Source organism: Patella vulgata, chromosome 7 (assembly GCF_932274485.2).
Source record: "Patella vulgata chromosome 7, xgPatVulg1.2, whole genome shotgun sequence".
NCBI classification, from domain to species: Eukaryota; Metazoa; Mollusca; class Gastropoda; family Patellidae; genus Patella; species Patella vulgata.
The window spans coordinates 67,417,885-67,425,260 of NC_065885.2; positions in this window are offsets into that span (position 1 = coordinate 67,417,885).

A 7,376-nucleotide genomic window follows, 5' to 3' on the forward strand; every position below is an offset into this window, starting at 1 on the left:
ACGCTCACAGCAGCTAAGTCGTCCGACATTAACTTTAAATGAAATGAAATGAAATGGGGTTTAACGTCCTACTGTTCTGCTCCGAACTGGGCTAATGAAGACGGGCATAGGCCTACGCCATACAGTGTGTTATGAGGGAAATTTTGCCCGAGCAGCGGCGCGCTACGGCCTACTCTTATATCGAATTCCACCTGCCAAGGGATCTTTTACGTGCACGCCAATGTGTACACGGGACCTCGGTTTTTCGTCCCATCAGAACGCCTAGGCAGCTGTCCTTGTCTGGCCCTCCGTCCATTAACTTTAACCTTTAGCGCGTCCACAAGATATTTCAATTAAGTGATCAAGGGCCGTAACTCTGATTTAATGATTTTGTTTCTAGGGTATAAAAAATCAAAGTGAATTCTGGTAGCTAGATATTCAATGTTTACAATATGGTAGTTTTAAAGGGATTAAAATCACGCAAATGAACTCTTCATCAAATGTGCACACAGATCCATAGGTTTTTTTCATCCCATCCGAACAACTAACACTGTTCCCATGCCAAGCCCCCGTCCTGAACCACACTGACCTGATTGAGCGATTTCTCGGCCAACACAGAGATCAAATCCGGGAATTCCCGGATCAACCTTTAGGGTCTGACGTTAAAATGTTCATTAGCCGTCTTAACACATGGATAATGGATATGCTAGGCGGTTGCCTGGAGACCCACAAGCATGTTCTTACCGTAGTTGATTTGAATCCCAGTTCCTGCTAGTATTTGATGTTCTTCAGATCGACGTATTAAGGGAGCAACAAAGGCTCGGTTTCTTGGAAAAGCTCTCTGGCGGTTTCTATTATCATTTTGCGGAAACGAATTCGGGTTTTCCCCTTTATAAATCGAAAGTGAAAGTAGGCTAATGATTATTTAATAACCTGGGGACTACAAAGAACAACGTCTAGTTGTTCGGATGGGGCAAACAATCTAGATACAACGTACACGTTAGCATGCACGTAAAATGCTCAATACTGAAAATCAGGGATTCATCACCTGCGATCCCATTGTTTCACACCGAATTTGAAAACCAGTAGGCCTAGGATTCATCTTCACACACAGACGCGGATTTGCATGCATTTGAACCCCCCCCCCCCACCACACACTCAGCTTTTAGCCACATACGTTAACTTTGGTATAGACAATAAATGTATTTTAAACAAATAACGTGAATTTGGAGGCGTCGGTTTCTACACACCCACCCCCGCCGAGAAATGTCGGACTGTTCATTATCTGTCACTGCTTGATTATACTTATAAAGTAATTTTATTTAATGGAGATCAGAAACTGAACAAGAAAGTTCTGGACAAAAACGCACAAAGACTTAATAAAAAGCCCAATTATGCAAAAGATCAGTACATATTTCCAATTGAGTGCCACTACCACATGGAGAGCAGGTGAATAATTCCATCTGAGAGGGGCGCAAAAACTCAAGGGGGCATGAAAAAAACTTGTTAAATTATTTCATTGGTAAAAAAAACCCCTTCTTTATTCGGATATAACTTGGCATTATATAATTTTACAATTAAACTTAGACCGATAGAAACAAATCGATATAAGAACAATTGAAATTACAAAAATCAACAGCAACTATTGATATAGCAACATTGCAACATCTGATATAGCAACAATCGATAAAGCAATCACCAGCTAATGTAATTTTTATTGTTGTTCTTCTTAAGAGAGAGAGAAAGAAATGGGGTTTAACGTCCACTCAACACAAACTAGGTCATTTCGGGACTAACATATGGTTTAGCAGTGGGAGGAAACCGAAGGAACCGGAGAAAACCCACAAGGTTGGACAGGCAACCCTACTCCTTGTCAGGCCTTGTGATACACAGCGCGCACATACTAACCATTCGGCCATCCAACCAAGCCCCCCCCCCCCCCCGTTTTTCTTAGGAAGCTATTCACACATGACAAGTAACTCAAATTTACAATAGACAAAGTCTGATTTCCCCTTGATTAAACTACATCATGTATTACATGTTTATTAGGTCAGATAGATTATTTATTTATAAATATTTATATACATGTATGTACATTTACACTGATAAACAATCTTTACTCATCAAAATTTACATCATGATAGCGGTTAGCCTACTATACCAAATTTACAACATGATACAATATACATGTAAGTTACAACTACAAGTATCGGTATACAGATACTTAGGTTAAAGGCACAATCGATACAATAATTACTATAATTACTTACTAGATAATACTATAATCACAGATACTTAGGTTAAAGGTACAATCGATACAATAATTACTTACTAGATAATACTATAATCACAGATACTTAGGTTAAAGGCACAATCGATACAATAATTACTATAATTACTTACTAGATAATACTATATTCACAGATACTTAGGTTAAAGGTACAATCAATAGATAATACTATAATTACTTACTAGATAATACTATAATCACAGATACTTAGGTTAAAGGCACACTCAATAGATCATACTATAATCACAGATACTTAGGTTAAAGGTACAATCAATAGATAATACTATAATTACTTACTATATAATACTATAATCACAGATACTTAGGTTAAAGGCACAATCGATACAATAATTACTATAATTACTTACTAGATAATACTATAATCACAGATACTTAGGTTAAAGGCACAATCGATACAATAATTACTATAATTACTTACTAGATAATACTATATTCACAGATACTTAGGTTAAAGGTACAATCAATAGATAATACTATAATTACTTACTATATAATACTATAATCACAGATACTTAGGTTAAAGGCACAATCGATACAATAATTACTATAATTACTTACTAGATAATACTATAATCACAGATACTTAGGTTAAAGGCACACTCAATAGATCATACTATAATCACAGATACTTAGGTTAAAGGTACAATCAATAGATAATACTATAATTACTTACTATATAATACTATAATCACAGATACTTAATAGGTTAAAGGCACAATCGATACAATAATTACTATAATTACTTACTAGATAATACTATAATCACAGATACTTAGGTTAAAGGCACAATGGATACAATAATTACGATAATCACAGATACTAAGGTTAAAGGCACACTCGCAGATACTTATGTAATTAATACAATAATCACAGATACTTAGATTACAGTTAAAATCGATACATGTAAGGTCAATATTGATAGAGTTCTTCCTAACAAGGTAATGAACAAGTTTTAAATTAATTCTATTATTAACATTGTACTGTTTTACTTTCACATGATTTCATATGTCTAACGTGGGAAGAACTGACCCAGGGTACTAATGCGGGGTAACACGTTCGCCTGGCCGTCTCGACAAGATGGCAATGTTTCGGAGATTCCATTACCTAGTCATGCAATCCCATAAAGTATACTGGCCTTATGTAAACAAAGTATACATTGTCATCAATATCAATTCAACTCGATTTACCAGATGGACACAATGTGATTACTGAAAAGACTGACTTTGAAAAGTATATTTTAGCTACGTTAAATTTGTCATAGAATATGCCTATAAATTATAATTGTATGATAAACATTCAAAGACAGTTATTTACATAAAGGGAGATAATAATATTCAACAATACTGGACACGGTATCATGGAGCATTTCTTCCAAAAACAATATTATAAAGTAGGAACACAAACTCGCTAATATTATGATATATAAGAATGGTATATGCACATGACAATACGATGAAAATATACAAGATATAATTCTCTATCAAACTACAAAAATAGAATATATAAGGCACCTACCAGTTATAATTATTATTACTAAATTTAGGAAGAAACTGTCAGCATGCAGCGTAAAATCAGGGACCTTAGATTAATTACCCAGTCGCTGGCTATTGCTAATACTATGTGACCTAAATCTAAATATAGATGACCGTAGTCGTGGTTATCTAGTTACTACATACTATTTATAAACTACTACTAATAAAAACAAATCGAAACTAGAACTGCGAAGCAGTAATGACGGGTTTCACCGGTGCCACGTTACCCTTGAACTTATGTCACTTCCGGTACCAATGAAACCGTTAAACAGGTTTCCACATAAGCATTGCACACATGAAATAAAATGGACGCAGAAACAACCAAATCCAGCAATCAATTCATTTGCTACATGTCAGTGATCCTGTCAAAATTACATTACTTCCGGTGATAATGAAAATGTTAAATTGGTTTATGAAATCAGAAATAGCATCATCACATGGTGAAAATTTTATGTAAATCCTATAATAATTGCCACCTTTATAGACCAAAAACCTTGAAAAATGACTTGTAGAAAATCGCCTATTTCTCTGCAACCGTACAAGTTAAAACCATTTTGAGGTATCTGTATGATCGAATGAGTTCATTCTATTTGTTGATTGGAATCAAATATCATAATTTTAAAAACATTACAAATCTGATTCATTTGAATAAAATATCTGTTTTGAAGGCTAAAAATACAGTTTTTGCCAAAATGACGTTACTTCCGGTGATAATGAAAATCTTAAATTACTTGTATGAAATCGTAAATGGCATTATGTATCACACAGTGAAAATTTCATGAAAATCGAATAATAATTGACACTTTTATTGACAAAAAACCTTAAAAAGTGACCTGTTGAAAATTGCCCATTTCTCCGCAACTGAACAAGTTAGAAACCATTTTGTGATATCTATATGATCGTAAGGGTTCATTGTATTAGTTGATTTGAATCAAATATCAAAATTTTTAACAAATAACAAATATGACTCATTTGAATAAATTACTGGTTTCGAAGGCTATAAATACAATTTTTGCCCAAATTACGTCATTTCCGGTGATATTGAAAATGTTAAATTGGTTTGACCTAGTTAAAATTGACATTACACATCAAATGGTGTCACTTTTATGAAAATCGAATAATAATTGACTCTTTTACAGGCAAACTAGCGTAAAAAGTGACTCATGCATAATTGCCCATTTCTTGGCAACTGCGCATATTACAAATTAATTTTCAAATACATTCTCTCCGTATAGATTATTGCTACGAGTTTATGAAAGTTACGAAGTAATATTTTAAAATATGAAAACGCTGGATGGGTTGTAAATAGCTTAATTTTACACCTTTTTTCACCTTTTAATCGAAATAGCCCGAAAACGGAATCGAAATTAAAAAAACTGGTCCCAACATTTTGTGCGCCTTTAAAGGGCGCACAATTTCAGTTATACCAGATTTGAAAAAAATAATATTTGCTTTCGAAAAATGGTACCTAACTGTCAAAATTGTAGTTTTTTGTCAATTTACGCCACTTCCGGTGCCGACAGATAACACTATTGGTAACAAAAAAAATGACAATTGAGACAACGGAGCATATGAACTTTGTTTTATACAAATCGAACAATAAATAATTAATCTAGGACTGAAAAACTGAATTAGCCAATGGGGGCCAAGGAAAATTACCGAGACAAAAATTTTTCACATTTTTGCCCAAGTCAGAAGAGGACTCGTTATATTTGTGTAAAACACGACAAAAAAATATTCATAAATAAAAAAGTTTTTTGTAAAAATTTAAATTTTCTAAATTTAGCGCCTAATATCTGCGAAGATTTGCCGAAAATCAAAAATCAAAAGTAGCGTAGCTATGTGCCCCGTCTCCGGCTATGCCAAAATGCATCGAAAGTTAAAATCCAATGTTTATTGTTAAAATTACTGCAATATTTCTAAAAACGATAGCTTCGGTGATTTCGGACATTTTGCATTGTCGCAGAACGTTCAAAATAGCTTTATCCTCTAAGTCACACCCACTTTTCCGATAAAACCGAAGAAATCGTAACGATCCGACAATCAGTTGCTGAGATCTACTCAAAACAAAAGAAGAATGACTGACGGGTATCAACACCATCAGATAATAACTTTAAGATACCAGACCATAGCCTACAAATGGTTCTGAAGGTTTTTATAAATCTTTCCAACAAATATGGTAAATATCAGCCATTTAAATTGGAGGAAAGAAAAACAAACACAATTTGCAATAGATGGATAGAGAAGAAAGTTAAACAAGAAAGTTTTTTCATACAATAATATAATTCAGGAAGTAACAATCTGATATGAGCTAATTACCACAGGAACCAACATCTTTTGGTAATCAATTCATTTTATACATTTAGTGATCCTGACGAAATTACATTATATGCAGTGATAATGATAAAGATAAATTAGTTTTTTAAAATCAGAAATGGCAAAGACCCAAAACCTTGAAAAGTGACTTGTAGAAAATCGTCTATTTCTCTACAACCGTACAAGTTAGAAAATCATAATTGTAAAAACATTACAAATCAGACTCATTTGACCAAAATATCTGTTTTGAAGGGTACAAATACAGTTTTTGCCAAATTGACGTTACTTCCGGTGATAATGAAAATCTGAAATTACTTGTATGAAATCATAATTGGTAAAAGGTATCAAACAGTGAAAATTTTATGAAAATCGAATAATAATTGACAGTTGTATGGTCCAAAAACCTTGAAAAGTGACCTGTTCAAAATCGTCTATTTCTCCGCAACTGACCAAGTTAGAAAGGAATTTGTGATATCTATATGATCGTATGGGTTCATTCTATTAGTTGATTGGAATCAAATATCAAAATTTTAAACGAATAACAAATACAACTCATTTGAATAAATTATTTGTTTCGAAGGCTATAAATACGGTTTTTGCCCAAATTACGTAATTTCCGGTGATATTGGTAATGTTGAATTGGTTTGACCTAGTTAAAATTGACATTACGCACCAAATGGTGTAACTTTTATGAAAATCCAGTAATGATTGACTCTTTTACAGGCAAACTAGCGTAAAAAGTGACTCTTGCAAAATTGCCCATTTCTCGGCAACTGCTCATATTACAAACTATTTTTCACATACATTCTCTTCGTATGGGTTATTTCTACAAGTTTATGAACGTATCAAAGAAATATTTTAATATATGAAGGCGCTGGATGGGTTGTAAATAGCTTATTTTTACCCCTTTTTTACCTTTTAATCGAAATGGCCCGAAAACGAAATCGAAATTAAAAAAACTGAGTCCGAGATTTTGTGCACCTTAACAGTGCGCATCTTTTGGATAATATCAGATTTGTAAAAAATAATATTTGCTTTCAAAAAGTGGTACCGAACTGTCAATATTGTAGTTTTTGCTAAATTTACGCGTCTTCCGGTTCCGACAGGAAACTTTACCGGTAACAAAAAAAATGACATTTTGAACCACGGAACATATGAACTAGGTTTTATACAAATCGAACAATAAATAATTAATGTAGGACTGGCGGCCAAGGAAAATTACGGAAACAAAAAATGTT